The sequence below is a fragment of the Mustela nivalis genome, assembly GCF_964662115.1.
Source record: "Mustela nivalis genome assembly, chromosome: 2".
Taxonomy (NCBI): Eukaryota; Metazoa; Chordata; class Mammalia; order Carnivora; family Mustelidae; genus Mustela; species Mustela nivalis.
In genome coordinates, this window is record NC_139021.1 from 73,481,437 (window position 1) to 73,501,002 (window position 19,566).

General features: G+C 38.8%; 1 protein-coding gene across 1 annotated transcript in view; it reads left to right on the plus strand.

Annotated features, from left to right (window-relative positions):
* The window catches only part of CRH (corticotropin releasing hormone), a 189,697-nt gene that overhangs the window by 70,657 nt on the left and 99,474 nt on the right, over nt 1–19,566 (plus strand). The window lies entirely within an intron of this gene.

The following is a 19,566-nucleotide window of genomic DNA, read 5'->3' on the forward strand; positions in this document are numbered from 1 at the left end:
AGGCAGAGGCTTTAACCCACTGAGCCACCCAGGTGCCCCGACACTGTAAATATTTTAAATGAAGTAAAAAATACAGAGAGAAGTGAGAATATGCAGACATTTGGCACCATGTCATTATCAGTGACAGCTGATGTGGAATGACTTTCCCTGGATTATGGCTCCTGCTCAAACACCAAAGCAGGCCATCAGTGGGTCATTTATTGGCTATCTACACCTGTCATTGAATAGTTTCCAAGACTCAAACTTCATAATGGAATGCAGCCAGTTCTCTAGGGGAGTACAATGTCTGTGAAGCGGGTGCATAAGCACTGATGACTTTCAGGTCAGGATCCACATAATTGCTACAATTTGCAGTGCCATTTAACGTAAATAAGTGGCAGCAGGTGTAGGGGATAGGATAGATTTGAAGGGGCCACCACAGGTAGGCTCTCCACAGATGTGAACTTTGTGTCTGAGGTTTGACAGACTTCGGGATATTATTTTTGACAGTGGGAAGAACAACTGCCCTTTGCCTAAACTCTTGTCACACTTTATCTGAAGGTAAATGCTGACATCTTTGTGACAGCTCAGTTCATTTATCTTGGAAAGCACAAATGTCCATAATGAGCCCCCAATTATTCAACATGTGGCCTCTCTTCTGTTTGCCCTCCTACTGTCTAGCTTTTGACAGTTTCTGTATGAAGTAGCTCATGCACAAGGAGGCATTAAATTAAATAAGTCCCTCTTACTGTTCACTGATAGCTTTGGTGAAAGGATTTTAGGCCAGAAAATTAGAACCATTGGCTAGAACAAAGAGTTTGAACTAGCCTTGTGTTAGGGGTTAAACTGTGTCCTCCCAAAAAAGATACATTGGAGTCCTAACCCCCATTACTTTAGAATGTGATCTTTGGAGATAGGATCTTTATAGAGGTAGTGAAAATAAAATGAAGTTATTAGAGTGGGCCATCATCCAATGACTGACATCCTTTAGAAAAAAAGGGGAAATTTGGACGTAGAGATAGATACACATCAAGGGAATACTCCCTGTATCTCTTGTATGGAGATATAGGGAGAAAACAGCTATATATAAGCCGAGTAGAGAAGCCCAGATCAGATCCTTCACTCACAGTCCTTAAAAAGAACCAATCTTGAGATATAGGGAGAAAACAGCTATATATAAGCCGAGTAGAGAAGCCCAGATCAGATCCTTCACTCATAGTCCTTAAAAAGAACCAATCTTGTCAAAACCTGACCTTAAACCTGACCTTCCCAAACTGTGAGACAGTACATTTCTATTTTGTAAGCCACCCAGGTTTTGGTACTTTGTAATGGTAGCCCTAGGGAACTAATAGTAGGTTTAAATTCTCACTTAGGTATTTACAGTTCCTGGTACCACTGTTACTTGTGTCTCCATCACTTTCCCCACCTAGGTGCCTAGGTGAAGGTAATCAATGGGTGTGAGTAACAGCAGTGATACTTGGTTCCAGCCTCTATCAGTGGAATTGCTAGACTGTAGTCTCCTTGTCTTCCTCTTTGCCGCTTTGGTAGTCATTAAAGAGCTCTTGCTACAGTTCTTGGTGCTCATTTCTACTCTGATCTGTGGCCTTAGCCATTTCTATTGACCTAGCTTAGCCAGTTTTGAAGAATAAGAGGAACTATATATCTCTGTTTGACCAGACATTTATGAAACTTGTTTCACCATAGAACAATTTTGTCATATAACACATGGAGCATCTTTTGGGAATTACTACCCATAGTGTTTTTGATGTTCTGGGAAAAAGATCAAGGCGACTTTTCAAGGAGAAATGAGGATTAGACACTGGGATGTGAGACAGAGTTCTTGGAATTCCCTTAGGATGGACATTTGTAGTCATTAACTAAGGCAGGTGACATCAGACTAGATAATCCTCGGTTGTGGGGGCTGTCCTGTCCATTATAGGATATTTAGCAGCATTATCCTCTCCCTGTTAAATGCTAGTAGCAGCTACTTCCCACTCATAACAGTCTTAATGTGTCCAGGCATTGCCAAATTTCCCATTGGGGAGCAAAATTGCTCCTGCTTGAGAGCCAGTAATCTCAGGTTACTGAAAAAGTTCACAGATTGACACTTGTTTTCTATATTAAAAGTACCAAGATAGGGGGCCCTGGGTGGCTCAGTTGGTTAAATGTCTGCCTTTGGCTCAAGTCATGACATCAGGGTCCTGGGATTGAGCCCCGAGTTGGGCTCCCTGCTCAGCAGGGAGTCTGCTTCTCCCTCTCCCTCTGTCCCTCTTCCCTGCTTGTGCTCTCTCTCTCTTTCTTTCTTTCAAATAAATAAATAAATAAAATCTTTTTAAAAAAGTACCAAGATAAGTGATTGAAAAGATTGAAAAGTGTGCATCTCTCTCTCTCTCGGGGGAAGATAAGGTAGAAAGGTAGGAACATCCATGGAGTCATTTTCGAAGTGATGGAGAAAAGGGACACAAGACAAATCCAGACCCCATTTACTCTGAGAGATTACTAGTATCCTACTAACTTTCCCATTTTTTCTGCTTTTGTTATTGATTGGTATTTTTCCTTATGGCAGGTGTCAGTAAAAATCTTACGGCAAAAAGAATCTGTGTGTTTTAGAGGAAAAAAACCCAATTAGACAAGGTACACACATAATCTAATTGATAGAAGACTCTTGGATGAAACCAAGATGTGTTCTGCCTTAGGATGTTTGCATAGGGTACTTATCTACCTGGAATGCATTTATCTTAGGATCTTCTCAAACACTGGTTTCAAGGAAAGAGTTTTCCTGACTCTTCTCCCTAAAGTAATGTTCTCTGAGGCATAAATTTATTTTTTAACTTCAGTGGTTAAGTTTATTCCTATCAAAGAATAAAGATTTTTTTGAATTTTATTTTATGTGTACTTTCTTGAAAATATTTTCTTTTCTATTGTGTGTATGGTAATTTCACCCACATTAATAAAAAAGTATCATGAAGTCATTCATGTATAAGATAAAGAAAATCCTTTTAAATACATCTCAGGGGAAAAATATCAAGTGGGCCATTTAGTAATTTATATATTGTTAACAGACTATAATGCAATTTCTGGTTTGAGTCAAACATATAAACATTTTGCCATTAGTATATTTTTCATAAATTGACAGTCAGGTATTAGATAAAAAAAAATTGTGTTTCTTAGAACCAGGCTCAGTAGATTGTCAAAACTATTAACTTGTCAGTTTAGTGTTTGTGTGTGTATCATTTTGTATCATTTTCATAGTAGTTGCACTGGGTGTTCAGTATACAAATGTGACTTAGCATAGTTGAATGGTATCAGCATTTACCACTTTTAGTGAAGTATCAAAATCTTACTTTCATTCAGGTCCCTTTGCCTTTTCTACTTTTAAACATCATTGTTCAGTATCATTATTATCATTTTTATTTTAATTACCAAGTATAATTTAGAAAACTTGTTAGAAGGGTAATCTATTCTGTTTGCCCACATTTTTGCCCTTTCTATTGTTTCTTCTTCCTTCCTGATGCCACAAGTCTCCTTCTTTTATTATTTCCTTTCTACTGAAGAACCTGCTTTAGCCATTCCTTACCCTCCAGCAACAATTTTTTTTTTTAAGTTTTCTTTCATCTGAGAATGTTTTTATCTCCCTTTTATTCCTGAAGGATAGTTTTGTGAGATATATTTTTCCCCTTCTCCAGCACTTCAAAAATGTTCTACTTCCTTCTTGCATCCATGGTTTTAGATGAGAAATTGGAGAGAACTGGTGTCATTTAAATTGATGTCCTCCATGGGTAATATCATTTGCTTCTGGCTGCTTTTGATTTTCTTTGTCTTCAGTTTTCAAAAGTTTAATTATGGTGTGTCTTAGTATAGATTTCTTTGCATTTATCTTACTTAGGATTCACTCAGCTTTTTGAATCTGTCACTTTATTTTATTTTTTTTTAATTACTAAAATTGGGAACTATTAAGCCATTATTTCTTGGAATACTCTTTAAATCACTCTCTTTTTCGTCTCCAGTGATGCCAGTATTGGATCTTTTATTGTTGTCCCACAAGTTTCTGAGACTGTTTTTGTTTTGTTTTGTTTTGCTTTTTGGTTTCTTTTCTCTCTGTTGTTCATATTGGGTAATATGTATTGAAGTATTTTCAAGTTCACCGATTCTGTCCTGTTATCTCTACTTTGCTACTGAATTCATCGTCAGATTTAAAAATTTTGATTATTACATTTATTAGTTTTATAATTGCCATTTGGTTCTTTCCTATAACTTATATTTTTATATGAATTTTATATATTTATGCATAATTTATATAATAAAAAGTTATATAAATATATTTTATATTTTTTTCATTGTTTAAAGAGCATTTTTAATTGCTTGCTGAAGCATATTCATAATGGCTGCTCTAAAATTCTTGTCAGATAATTCCAACATCTGATTGGTGTTGGTGTTGGTGTCAGTTGATTGTCTTTTCTCATTCAAGTTGTGATTTTCTTGTTTCTTGGTATGATGGGTTGTATCCTGGATATCTTGTTTATTACATGAGACTCTGGATCTTATTTATTTATTTATTTTTGGCAGGCAGTCACCCTTTTTAGGTTTAGCATTCAAGTTCTGGGCTCCTGTTGTAGGCTGTGGTTTCACTGACAATTTCATTTTCAGAGCCTTCATTGTACTGTTTTGGTCTGCTTGGTACTCTTGTAGTTTTAACAGGTCCCTGCTGGTGCTGCCTTAGTGGGTAGAAGGAGCTTCCCTAGCCTGCATGGATTTCTGCTAAAGATGAAGAGCCCTTCCTGGGTTGAGCACTTGTGTCAGAATCCTGCCTCCTAATGACCTAACAGCCCAGTATCCTTCAGAGAGGGCTGTCTTAGGCCCAGGGAGGAAGAAAAGTCCTGGCCACTTAATGCCAACATAGTTCCAGATAGATGATTCTTGCTGGTTCTATAAGCTTGCTCAACCCAGAAATTTTATATTGTAATATCCTGATTATTTCCTTCATAGCACTTGTTATCTGAAATTATATTTATTTATTATTTTGCTTTTTTCAGTGTCTGTTTCCCATATGAGAAATCACTCTGTGAAGGCAGAGTTTTTATCTTTGTTTTTTAAAAATTTTTGCTGTTTCCCAGCACCTACTCAAAATAGGTCCCCAATAGATTCTTATTGAAGGAAAGAAGTCCCAAGAGGTAGAGAAGATGATGACAGCTATAAGGAGGAGGGAGAGCATACTGAATTCTTTTTTTTTTTTTTTAAATTAATTTCTTTTTTTGACAGAGAGAGATCACAAGTAGGCAGAGAGGCAAGTGAGAGAGAAGGGGAAGCAGGCTTCCTGTTGAGCAGAAAGCCCTGTGTGTTGCGGGGCTCAATCCCAGAACACTGAGATCTTGACCTGAGCCAAAGGCAGAGGCTTAACCCACTGCACCACCCAGGTGCCTGAGCGTACTGAATTCTTAAAATATATTGTCTATTTGGACAACAGGGCTGAGATTTTAAAAAAAATTTTATTTTTTGAGCAGGGAGTTGAATTTTTATTTTATTCATTTGTTGGTTAGTTCAACAAATATTTATTGAGTACCAAGGTACCAAGCACTGTGCTGGGAATTTAAAGGTAAGAAAAGAGGTCTGTGCCCTCCTGGGCACCATAGTCTATGAAGGAAGACAGAAACTGAAAAAGAAATGGCAGTGCAATGTAGGTTATGAAGGAGAAATGCAAGTTGTGGGGCAGCAGGTCTCATCAGGCTCCTGGGTGGTAGGGAGGGGTCTCCAGCCTTTCACATCTGCATAGTTCTGTCTAAATGTTTGCCAAGAGAGTCAGCATCTGGGCCCTGGAGCTTCCTAAACTGGAATACTAGAATCCTCACCATCACTAATGCTGTTTGAACACTTTTTAGGTGCCATTGTTTTCCAAACCCTGGCTTCTTTAATCCCCACAGCAGCCCTTCATCAAGGGTTGTCTTATTGTCACTCCTTTATTTTACAAACAAGGAAACTGGGGCTCAGACTGAAGGTCCCCTAACTGGTAAGAAGTGGAGGCAGGTGACTGCCTCCAGCACCCATGTTCTCAAACCCTACCACCTCCCCAGGGAGGAGACGCCATCTCCACCTCTCCTCAGCCTTGTGCACTTAGCTCAGCTAAACCCCTGCCTCCCGGGTGCACTGGTTGCCTGAGTTGCCTTTCTGTAGCTTCATTGGTACAGAAGACAGTGATATAAACAGGTTCTCCTTACCCAGGATGATTTTGGTGGACAATGAAATGCTGTTCATAGTCTATGCTAGGATCAAGGAGAATCCTCTTCTTTGGGAACTGAGCCCTGGCTAATGGTGCATATGGATTGGATGATGTTCTTTATCCCACCAGTGTCCATGGGCATAAAGTTAGTACTGGATATTCCCAACCTAGTGGGCTGCTCATTTCACTGATGGCTGCTCTCTTCCTTCCTTAGGTTCTCAGGTTCATCAATGAGACAAAAGTTCCGAAAGAGGGATTTCTTGGTATAGAGATTAAGGGGGCAAACTCAGGAGCCAGATAGCTTGGGCTCTAATTCTTTCTCTGCCACTTATTGGTGATATGACCTTCTTTGGCCACGTGACTACATAGTTCATCTGTAGGTGAGTCTGTGTGGTTCTGTGGCATAGGTGGAAAGTGAAAGGGCCATTTTAACACTAATTTAAAAAAATAACTTTGGGGGGGAAAAAAAAACTTTGGCTGTTGTTTATTGAGCACTTACCATATGCCATTTACAGGCTAAGTACTTCATATCACTGCCTCATTGATATATGACTTATATATGATTGATATATAAGTCATATATGATATATGATTGATGTATGATATATGACTCTGCATAGTCATCCTAGGCAGGTGTGGCACATTGCATTTTTCAAAGATAACTACTCAATATTTTCTATCCTACATGCTGTTCTTGAAATGTGGTATTAATGCTCTTCCCATAGATTGATGAGGATTATATTTCTTCTCCTTGAAATCAGGTGGACCTTTGTGACTGCCTTCACCAGTAGAGTACAGCAGAAGTGATAGTGGGTGACATCCAAAACTAGGTCAGAAATGCCATGTACTTAAAAAAAAAAAAAAGCCATGAATTTACTTTGCTCTCTTGGGCCACTCATTCTTGAAACCTGACCACTTCATTGTGAGGAAGTCACATGCCAAGGCAATGTGCAAGATATTCCAGCTGACAGCCCAGATTACATCCCATGAAAATGCAAGCATTAATTGCCAGATCTGTGAGTGACGATGCATTCAAGGTGATTCTAGCCAAGCCACTATCTGACTGCAATTGCATAAACTCTGAATGAAAACTCTCTAGCTGAGGAAACTGAGGCTCTGAGAAAGGAAGAAGACGTGGGCATGTGGCCAGTAAGTGACAGAGCTGGAATAAGAATCCAGGATCCTTAAAGTCTTGACTGGAGAAATGAAATGAGGAGATGATTTCTGCATAGACACAGATTTCATCTCTAGGCCCAGAGGGATCCAGCTGGGACCCCAACCTCAGGGGCTATTGACTATTTTATTTGTGTACATTTATTGAGTTCCTCTTCTAAGCTAGATACCATGTTATGACCTGTGAATTCAAAGTGAATGAACTGTTGCTTTTGTCCCCAAGGGGCCTGTGATCTAGATGAGGAGACAGACTGTTGATCTCTGTACTCCTGTGTATTCTTCAACATTGACATAGACGGAGAAGTTGCTATATAAGACACTGAAAAGATTTCCTGGCCTAAGGCAGTCTGTTCTACCTCCTCAACTTTGAATACATCCAAAGATATCAAAGTGAAATAGGAGTAACTGATTATTTCTGTAGTTAAGCAAGGGTTCCTCTTGCATGACTACTCTGAAAAGGAATTCTAAAGACTTTAAGGCTTTCTACTTGAGTGGAAGAAATAGAGGCTAGTATAATCAGTATCCATCAGAAGAAGAAGATGGGTGGATTCCTTCCTCTCTGCTCTATTTCCACAAATATTTGTTGGGTAGCAATATGTCCCAGGCTAGAGATACAGAAATAAGACAAGATCCTTGCTTAGAGTCTAGCATGGAAAGAGAGGTGAAAAGTATTATAAGATACTAAGATGGTCACTCCAGTGGAGTTAGGGATAGGTGCTGGGGAAGGACAGAGAGAAGCTCCTCCATCTGTAGTGGAGTCAGGAAAGGCTTTCCAGGGAAGTTAGATTTTGAGCTGACCATGAAGAAGGAGAACTTTCCAGATGCCCAGCAAGAAAGAGGGCAGCCTCCTAGAGTCCGGAGGAGGGAGGAGCTTGTGTAAATAGTTGAGGAGTCATGGTATGTTTGAAGACCTATACGAAATTTAGTACTGTTGGTTTAAAAAAAGGGGGGGTGCAGGGAGGGCCAACAGGTGGAAAAATAAGTGGAAAGTGAAGTCTGGTACCAGAATGTGAAGGGTTTGCTGTGCTGGTACAGGAGTTTGCCTTTAATAGTTTGGTGTGCAGTTTCTAGCTGCAGTTAGAATTATCTGGGAGCCTTTTAAAAAAGACCAATGCCTGGTCTTATTCAGTAGGTATGGGGTGAGACTTAAATATCAATATTAATTTCAAACTTTTTATTATAATAAATTATACATGTGTGTCTCCACTGTGCAGTTCTTCTTCCCTCCACTGATACATATCTCTTTTCTTTTGTGCATTATGCTCCTAAATGTCTTTATTTTTGACCCTGTTTCCCTAACTCTTGATTGGCTATCATGGCTCAGATTTAGTATCACTTACTTCAGGAAGCCTTACCTGATCTTTCCTGGCTCAGTTATTAATCCTTTTCTGTAGTTTCGTAGAAACTTGTGTATAACTTTCAGTGAGATTGATTTCCAGTTGACTTGGTTTGGTCTTGGACATCATACCATGACTGAGTTATTATATCCAGACTGAATCCAATGAGGTAGGCAAAATCAAGTGCTAATATCAGAAGGGTAGTGGGTACTGAACATCAAAAAATTTTTTTCAATACTATATAAACCTGTGTTGTTCCTGAAAATATTTAAAGTGGTTGTCTCTCTACTGGACTACAAGTTCCCTAAGGGCAAGTACTATTCTGGTATTGATCTTTGAATACTTAGCTGTGAGTCAGGTTCCTGGCTCAATAAATGTTGAATGAATGGTTCCTGCTCTCAGATTTAAAAATATAGTTTATTCTGAAGTCTGCTCTGAATACCAATTATCCTTTCTAAAGTGTTTCCACTTTATTCTGTCAAGCCCCCAGGACTTGGAGGTTGGGGGCAAAATTTGCACAATGGCTTTTTAATTTATCATCAACTGTAAAACATCTTTGAGAATTTTATTAGCTCCTTTCCATTTGGCCTCCTGAGAAACGTGAGAGTCGATGATAGGAGAGAGGCAGGCAGACCGAGCAGCTGGCATCCCAACCCACTAATTTCCATGGACAAGTGCCCTCTGTCTCTGCTAGAATTCAGTTTGATGATAAGAAGGAAAGTAGAGGTTCCTGGACTCAGGTTGAGGGGTGCCCAACCGACATTAAATTGATTGGGTCGGCAAGCACTGTAGAGGTAGAAAATGTTGCTTTACTTCTGCCTTTTTCTGCTGAACATTTTCTAAGGATCTCTTTTAATTTACATTTAAAAATTGGAGGGAGAAAGAAGCTGATAGGCAGGGACGTTGATATTTAATTGCTAATTTGTAAGTAATTTTCCCAAGTGCTACTTAATTTCAGAGTTGTCATTTAATGGTTATCACAGCGTTTCTCTGGAAAAAGGAATGTGTTTTGTTGAACTCACTACTCCTTCAGGGGCAGACTTGGATTTAGTTTTATGAATGGTAATGATTTTTTCATAAGGTGAACTTCGCTTCCACACAGGGTAGTATGATTCATAAAATCAAGTTCTCAATGCTTTCATTATCCTTCCCAGGAATAAACCCTATTTCCTACAGCTATAATTCCCATTGTAAACCAGCTAGGTCCTTGTGCATAATACTGTGCATTGATTGTTATCTTATATAGCCGCATTGAATATCACAACATGCTTTAGACTGAGAGATGAAAGAGAAAAAGGAAGAGGAGGAGGAGGAGAGAATAGATGGCAGAGTAGCACCTGAGTCTCCCTCTGCTGAATCTCCCTCTGCTTGGAAAAGAGAATGTTTCCAACACCCAGGTATGGCGAAGAAGATGGAATGGATGGTTGAACTTGATTTTACTGAACTCACCATTTCCATAGACGTTTGCTCTGAGTGATCAAAGCAGTCTTTCCAGTGCTGAAGAATGAAGGGTGTACCTCAGACCTGCTCAGATTGGATTGCTGGACTACTTATTTAACCCAATAGAAATTATGAGTGCTGTATTCGGTACTTCGTGTACTTCAATACATGAAGAATGTATCCATTCTTCATGCACTCTCTTGCCTCCATGGGCACCTTTATTTTCCCTGGGGTGGAGGGGGCAAGTGACCAAGAATCCTGCTTACCTACATTTCTCCCATCTGAGACCTCACAGCTGGCTTACAGGAAAGAGTCCAAATTCTTTGGCGTGGGATACGAGTAGGCAGCATAATAAAAGGATATTTTGGGAATAATAATTTGGCAGCAGAAACCAAAGACAGGGAGTAAATTAGCAGTCAATTAGAACAGTTTGGCAGGATTTGGGTCTCAACCAGGAAGACATTGTGCCAGAACTATTATTTATTATTTAGAGAGAATTTGGCCAAAGAATTACATACACTGAGAGCCTATTAGGAACCAGGCCCTGTGCTAAGTGCTTTACATAAATTATCTCATTTATGACAAAAGTAATTCCCTCTCTAATAGCACCCATACTTTTTTTGCTGTGGCACTTTTTACAACTGAAAACTATGTCCTTATTTGTGTGGTTAGTTGTTTTAATGTCAGGCTCCACCCACTAAGTTTCCATCTATGTGCCTGTCACATAGCAGATGCTTGAGAAGTTTACTTTTCAATGAATAAATGACTGTGTCTTGGTTACCACTCTTATGCAACCTAGATTCATGAAAAGAAACTTCATGGAATTCTAGGGAAACTGGATAAGCAGTATGCAGAAAGGGGCTAAGCCAGGCAGCTCTGGGAACCGCAGCAACCACCAGAGAACTTATCTATTACGATGACAGCTCCTAATGCTTCCACACTAGAGCTTTCCATTGAAATTCTTGAGATTCTGACTTGCCTGACTTAGCCCAGTTGTCCACTCATGATCCAGTCAGCTATGACCAAGGTGAAATAACATAGTAGGTACATGTTTGCAGGCTTCTTCTGGTGTGTGTGTGTGTGTGTGTGTGTGTGTGTGTGTGTGTAGGCAGTTCTCAGAGGAAGAGGTTATTGGGGGCTGTGAGGGTAACTTAAATGGTGTTTACTATAACGTAGGACTGGAAGGATGACTATGACAACAATGTATAGAGGTGCTTTGAAAAGATATGCATTATAGCACTGTGTCTGGATTCCAGGGTTCCAGCCCTAGACTCAGTATTTCCCATATGGTCCTGGGCAGATTACTTAATCTGTCAGTCCTTCGTTGTCCTTACCTGCAAAGTGAGAATCATGATAGTTTTAGCCACTTAGACTTATGGTTTTAGAAAGGTTAATGCATGTAAAACATTTAACAGTGCCTGGCATTGTTGGCATTCGGTAGATGTTAGCTAGCATCATTCTTTCAATGGAAGATGGAAGTTCCATCTAGAATATCTTTATTCCTCTTGGTGAAATCAAGACTCTTCTAGATGAGTTAATTCCTGGGAGAGAGTAGGGCTTAAAGTGATGAAGACTTCCAAATTTGGAGAAAGATGATTTTAACAAACCCAAATGTTCATAAGATTATCTGATCTTTAATTTTAACAGTTTATTAAAACACCAAAGTAGAATTTAACACCAGTCTCCTCCACACAGGCCCTTAAAAAATCAGTTTTTTCTTACTTGCTAGTTGTACTGGCAGGGGAGGACAAAGATTGCAATTCAGAAACATTAGCTCTTCACCCAGACCCAGTATTGAAGGCCAGGGCTCATAGGGCTGTGCTAATAAGGAAGTGATGAGTTACCCATTTGGCTGTTCAAGGTTCCTGACCTAATTGCCTACTAATGCTTTATAAGTAAAAGGTGAAAATCATGTTATCTGTAGCTGTTGTGGCAAGCAACCAGGTAATTGAATATGTTTATGGCTCTATTTGAATTAAAGATTACTGATTTTATTTCTTCACATTTAGCAACATATTATAACCTGAAACACATATTACAAATGTTAACCGGCACTTCTCAAAGCCTAATGAGTTCTTTTGTGAAAATTCATGAGGGCCAGTGAGGAACAGTTTGGAGGAAGGCCATTTGGAAACTACTTAAATGTGTGATTTTCTTCCAGTTTAATCATGTCCCCCTTTTGGTTCCCTAAAGTCTGTGTTCTTGGTTTACATGCTGAGGGATTTATTGATAACAACCTTCATTTTAGGTCAATTTAAGTAAGGGAGATTATAATTATAATAATTCCCTTGAGATTCTTTTTGCCTTTTGATTTTATTATTTTCTTTGGTTGTCAGGTCATTTATCACTTAAATGCAGATGAATTGTAGGTTGAGCAAGAATTAAAGTGAAGGGTTCTCCTTTAAAAACATTTCCCTCTATGGGGAATGGGCTAGGTGGGTCTTAGGGATTAAAGAGGGCACTTGTGATGAACACTGAGTGTTGTATGTAAGTGACAAATCACTGAATTCTACTCCAGAAACCAGTATTGCACTGTATGTTCACTAACTAAATTTAAATTAAAAAAAAAAAAATCACTCTTGATTTCAGAGAACCTTAGCACTGGAAAGCAATTTAGAGATGGCTGGCCCACACGTATGTATTATAGAGAGAAAACCAGAGGCCTGAGAAATTATATGATTAATCAAGGTCATGCGTCTGTATAGGACAAGTCATGGACTCTGGATTAACAGATGAGAAGTTCTCTCCGCTGAATATCATGATCAAAAGCAAAGTTATACATCCTATAGGAATATTGGTTATTGTGAGGATTATTTCACATTTTGTGGACACATGTTGTTGTACAGACAGTTTGACTTTTTGTTGTTTGTTTTCCAAGGTGCTTAGAGCTCTTACTAGTACACTTCTACGTAGAAGGTTCTAGATTTCACGCACTAACTTTTGTGGCTCAGATATGGCTTTGGCTAACTTAATGGTTCTCATATGCTAGTTTAAACCAAAAGACTCAGGATTAGTTTTTGGTTGGTTACTTTCATTTAATGGATACGTATAAATACACTATTTATTCATTGCATGTTTTACTTATTTAATTACAAGATAAGGCCCTCCAACTCATATATAATATTAAGAAAAGGCATTGATGTATGCTCTTATTAAGGTGATAATCTTTTAAACATTGGAAAAAGCTAAAAGCCTTTTTGTAAGTAGGTCTTCCTTGCCTTCCTTTCCCATTTTATATAAGAATTTTACTCGTGAGCATCCTGATCCTTTTAAAAATACATTTTAATTTTTCTATAAAGAAAAGTATACTATATACACAGAAAAGTGTATGCAGAGTGATGTAGGAGATGTTGGGGTTCAGAACTGACAGCCAATAAAGAATTCTTCAGACATCTTCAGTGCAATAAAAGTGGTTTTGTTAAAGCTGGGACCAGAACCCATGGGCAGAAAGAGCTGCACTGAGATTATGAGGATTGGCCAGTCACATACTTTCAAGTTGGGAAGGGGTTAGGGATAGTGTAAGTTTCTAAGGAATTTTGGAAGCAAGGTTTATAGGACCTTGAGGGGGCTAGTTATTGTTAGGAAAAGGTCATTTATTACTGTCTGATAAAACCCTAGTCATGAGACCCTTCGGATGTATATCAGTGTTCCCTATGCTTGGGGGATGATTGCCAACATATATCTTGTGGGGGGTGGAGATAAAGAAAGTTTTTAAAGGAATTTTTATTTAAAGTATAAATAAATATACATTTTATATTTATATTATATCAATTCTATATATCATATATTAAATATATTATATAGAATATATTATTATATATATTTTATACATAATTGTATTTATGTAATTATATATTATATTTATATTTTATAATTGTACATTATTTGTATACATATAAATAAATTTTAAAGTAGACTTGCAGGAACCTGGGGGGTTCAGGCTAAAATTGCCTTTTGCCCTTAACAAAGTATTAACATTGAGGCAGCCAAGTTCCTAGACGAATGCCACTCTGCCTGTTTCAAGGACTTGTCAATGGGCTGTAAGCAGTAAAGAAACTTAATTTTTTCTTTTGCCTTTGTTTTCCACATCACAAACCTATGTACATATTTTAACCATCTGTTATAATAATTTTTTGGCTTTTCCTTGTAATACCACTACCTGTTTATATTCTTCAACAAAAAATGGACTGTTAAAAACTTTATGTTTTATGAAATGGGATCATACAGTGAGTATTCTTTCATTCAAAACTACATTATGGATGTCATCTTTCATTCTACACTTAGTGAAATTCATTCACATTGTTGCATGTAATTGTAGTTTAAAAATGGTTGTTGCTCTATATGTGGCTAATTGAATTTAAATAAAAAATTTTAAAAATGCTTGTTGCTATATAGTATTGCAATTATGTAACTCTTCTACTATAATATATTTACCCATTCTACCCATTCTATTCTAAATACCTGAGGACAGGTATTTAGGTTGCTTCCAGTTTGGGGCTATTATGAGTGATGTATTACAAATGAACCTGTATATTCCTTCTGCTGAACATGTGCAAGACTTTCTATAGGGTTTATACTTAGGAGGGAATTGCTGGATTGCAGTGCTTGCTCATCATTGACTTGATTTATAATAATGACCATAAATTCTCTCTTCCAATGTACAGTCTATCCTCATTATTTGCATGTTCTGTACTTATGATTTCTCCTACTTGATAGAAATTATTTGTAATTCCAAAATCAGTCCTCATGCTGCTTTCATGGTCAAATACAGATAGGTACAGAGTGGCAAAATATTTGACTTGCCAATATGCACATTCCCAGCTGAGGTTGAATCAGGTGTCACTCTGCCTTCTTTTTTCAGCTCATTGTAGACAAGTGTCCTTTCCATGTCTGTTGCTGCCGAGTTTTTAATGTTTTTGTGTTTTTTGTTGATGTCACTGTTTAAAATGGGCCCCAAGTGTAGTACTGAAGTGCTGTCTAGTGTTCCTAAGCACAAGAAAGCTATGATATGCCCTAGTGAGAATATATGTATTTTAGATGTTTCCTTTAGGCTTAAGTTATAGTGCTATTAGCCATGAATTCAATGTTGATGAATCAATAACACATATTAAATAAGGTGTCTTTGGACAGAAACACAAATAAAACAAGTTTATGTATTGACTGGTTGACAAAAATATTGTGATTAGAGACTTGCAGGAAACAAACCCTTTTTCTCCCAGGGGCAGAAAAAGTATTTGCTAATTCAGTGTTTGTGGCAACTTTATAGAACATAACTACTCCTGATAATGAGAATCAACTATAGGTAGCTGGATGTATTTATACTTCTACCAGCAATGCATGAGAGTTTCCAGTGAGCCACATTCTTGAAAATGTTGATTAATGTCAGATTTTTAAAAATGTTGCCCATCTGGTATATGTGTAGTAATATTCCATATATATGTTTTGTGATAATTTTTCCCAATCTGTGACTTGCCTATTCATTCTTATTAAATATGTGTGTGATACTCTTCCTTGTCCTTCTCCTTCTTCAGAAAATAGAGGGTATATAAATCAGAGACTATGTATGATACACTTCCTATAGGTTTCTGTACCCCTTCAAAATAAGGTTTCTTTCTCACAAGTCACAAATTCACGTTATAGACAGTAAATTCAGATTATAACAGTGATACTCATCAGTAGCCTCAGAGGGTTTTTTGTTTGTTTTTAATATGAGCTAGTCAGGGGCCCTTTTTGGTCTCTTCTCCCTCCATGGGTTTGATCTCTTTATTAATAGATGATGTTTCAAACCTGTCAGTAGCACCTGTGCCTTCAGTTATTTCTGTGACCAGTCAACCGGGTAGTAATTGAAATCCTGCTGTGTACCATGTGCTAGATGGCATGGGGACGGGCAGAGATGTACAGGATATGGATTCTGCCCACTGTAATACTTTGGGCAGACAGGACCTAGATGCCTGCAACATACCATAGAATATCAAAGTGCATAGTATGGACACTTAGAGGAGAATTTAGATTTAAAATTTATCAACATTATACACAATAAGTGCACAATAAGTTAAAAAGGGAGATTCTCATTCGTTGTTTGGAGATTGCATTATCCTCCCCCCCCCCAACTTTTATTTGGAAGTATGTATTTATGTATTTATTTGCTCTCTTGCTTACCTTTTTGTCTGTCTGCCTATATAAGTTTCCTGAGCTGGTCAGGTTTACTATGAGGAGAATACCTTATAAACAAACAGTTACACATTGTAGGATAAATGGTACATGAAAGGGGGTGCTCTGGGGCACCTGGATGGCTCAGTGGGTTAAAGCCTCTGCCTTCAGCTCAGGTCATAATCCTGGGGCCCTGGGATTGAGCCCCATGTCGGGCTCTTTGTTCTGCAGGGAGCCTGCTTCCTTCTTTCTTCCTGCCTCTCTGCCTACTTGTGATCTCTCTCTGTCAAATAAATAAATAAAATCTTAGAAAGAAAGAAAGAAAGAAAGAAAGAAAGAAAGAAAGAAAGAAAGAAAGAAAGAAGAAGTGCTCTGTGTGCTGTTGGAACACAAGAGTGCCTGTGGCCTGGCCTCAGAGTTTGGAAAGAACTTCCTAGAAGAGCTAACATTTGCCTTGTGTGAGGAAACCCCAAGGATACATTTATAGCAGTGGGTAGATGGATCAAAAGGAGTGTTATTTAACATTTTGTTATATATTGCTAAATTGCTACATTGTGTTTTGAAGAATGAGTGGGAGTTTATCTGGCAGAGAAAGGTACAAGAAGGATGCTATTTTAGGCACAGGAACAGCAGGCACAAAAACACCGGCATGTACAAATGATTGTGTAGTTTGGTGGGATGCATGGTGAGGAATGGCCAGACACTGGACTGTAAGAGAGTTTAGGGCCAAGTTAAGAATTAGGTGGGCTAAAAGGAGCAGGGGTAGCTCTCTCAGTGGAAGGAATCCACATCAACTTTAAAATGTAAATAGGATGTAAGGTAAAGATGAGTAGGGACATGAATTCATTTCTGTGGATTGTACTTTTCCTCCCTATTTCCCTCCCCACCCTCCTTATTTTCTGCATGCCTGCCTTGCTTCCTACCATTTATTCAGTACCTGTTCCATACTAGTCACTGTTCTAGGCATTGAAGAGAACAAGGCAAAGTTCTGCTCTCATGGAGCTTGCATTTTAGTGGAGGAGATACACAATGAACAAGTGAAGGAAGGAAATCCAGATGATGCAAGGAGGGAAATGGTTAAGCAAAGGGAGAGTGACTGGCACGAGGGACGTGGTCCAGACAGCCTGGAGGGCAGATGGATGCCTCCCTCACCTCCTGCCACAACCCTGCTCTGCCCCAATTGGTTGCAGTCTCACAGATCGCCTAGCATGTGACTTCTGTCCTCTCCGGACTCACCTTCTTGATTTTTTGATATCCATCTCTTGCTGCCTTCTACGCTCATTTGTCATCTTTCCTGTTCCTTGTAAACTCGAGGACAGGCTGAGCTTTTCCATGTTCAGATGCCACACCAGAGCACAATGCCCTGAAGCACTTATTTTAAAAGGAAATGGCCACTGTTGAAAAACTTAGCATATTACATTTTTAGTTTTTTCTCTTCTCTTGATTTTCAGGTCATTTGCCTGAAATATGATCACTGCTCCTGAGGCATCCTTTTGCTCCTGCTGTGTAGTGCCTGCCCTCATCCTCAATCTTTGTGTTGACAGCCACATTGTTCCACTCTCCGTAAGATGAAGGACCTCTTGGATTGTGCTCCTCACCTCATAATGAGAATTACCAGCAGGCCTGGATGGATTCCTAAGCAATGTGAGCCTGCTCTCCTGCAAATGTCTTTAATAATAAATGATGAGAAAGGCAGAAGGTGCAAAATATTCATTTCTTTATTATGGAATGTCCCTGTAGGTTTTTAGTGCCTAAATTTAAACTAAAAAAGAAAGCTATGATTTTGGGGCCTTTTTTTGCGTATCATGAAACAATTTCAATTTGCAGTGCAGTGCTGACTCTTTGGGGATTAGAGGGATTTCCAGAGTTTATGAAGGCGCCTTGTTTTTTTGTTTAATTGGAGATGTTCTAATAAGGATGGTGTTAGATTATTTGTCATAAGTTTGTTTAAGCAGAAAGTGGATTATGGTTAGAAAAATGGGTTAGGGGTGCTTGGGTGGCTCAGTTGTTAAATGTCTGCCTTCAGTTCAGGTCATGATCCTGGGGTCCTGGAATTGAGCCCCGCATCAGGCTCCCTGCTTCTCCCTCTCCCACTCTTCCTGCTTGTGTTCCCTCTCTGGCTGTGTCTCTTTGTCAAATCAATCAATTCGTCAATCAATCTTTAAAAAAAAAAAAGAAAAGAAATATGGGTCAGATCTACCCTGAAAACCTTCAGAAAATTACAACTTCAGGCCTTTGAAGGAGAAGTTATTTTTTTCCAGTGTGGCAGTAAAGACTCAGTAGTAGCAGCTTTTAAATCTTTTTTTTTTTAAAGATTTTATTTATTTATTTGACAGACAGAGATCACAAGTAGGCAGAGAGACAGGCAGGGAGAGGGAAAACAGGCTCCCCACTGAGCAGAGAGCCCAATGTCCTGGGATCATGACCTGAATCGAAGGCAGAGGCTTTAACCCACTGAGCCACCCAGGCGCCCCATAGTAGCAGCTTTTAGAAATGTGGGGTGTTAGAATTGGAAAAACCCTTTGTGATCCAGCCTCTTCATCCTGTAGATGTGAAACTGAGATCCTGAGCCATTAAAGGGCCTACCAAGGATCACTCACCTCAGGCAGGAATTGAGGCAGCGCACAACTTCAGTCTTTTGACTTGTTCATGTTTCCTTCCATTATTGATATGTGGTAAGTGAAAGAGCATGGTGGTCTGTAAGATGTTTGACATATGTGAACTGCTATCATCCCATCATTTCAGTGTGCTGCCTCTTACCCTGATTTGACCTCCATGGGCCAGAGTTTACTTGTGTATAAAATAGGTGGCTGCAGTTGATATCCAAATTCTCTTCTATTCCTAAAATTTCATTTTTTCATGGCTCTTTTTTAAGAAAATAGAGACAGTGATTGAAAGAACCTTGGAATTCACTAAGAACCCTTAGACTTTTTCCTCCTTTGACTCTCCTTCAGTCTCATCTCTTGCTACTTCACACCTTTCTTGTTCCCTGACCTACCAGCTGAACTACAAGTATAGGACCTCAAGGATCCCAGCTTCTCCCAGTGTCTTAGACCATATGCACCTGATATGCCCTCTGCCATCTCTGTCCTGACAAATTCTGTTTGTTCTTTAAAGCTTGGTTTGAGCATCATCTTCTCAGGAAGTCTTTCCTGATATCTCTTAGAAACTTCCCTAGCACACAGTACTTCCTGCTATCACATTGTTTCTCATACTGTATAATAACTGTCTACTTAGATCTCTCACTCTTTCCAGCCTGTGAACTCCTTAGCT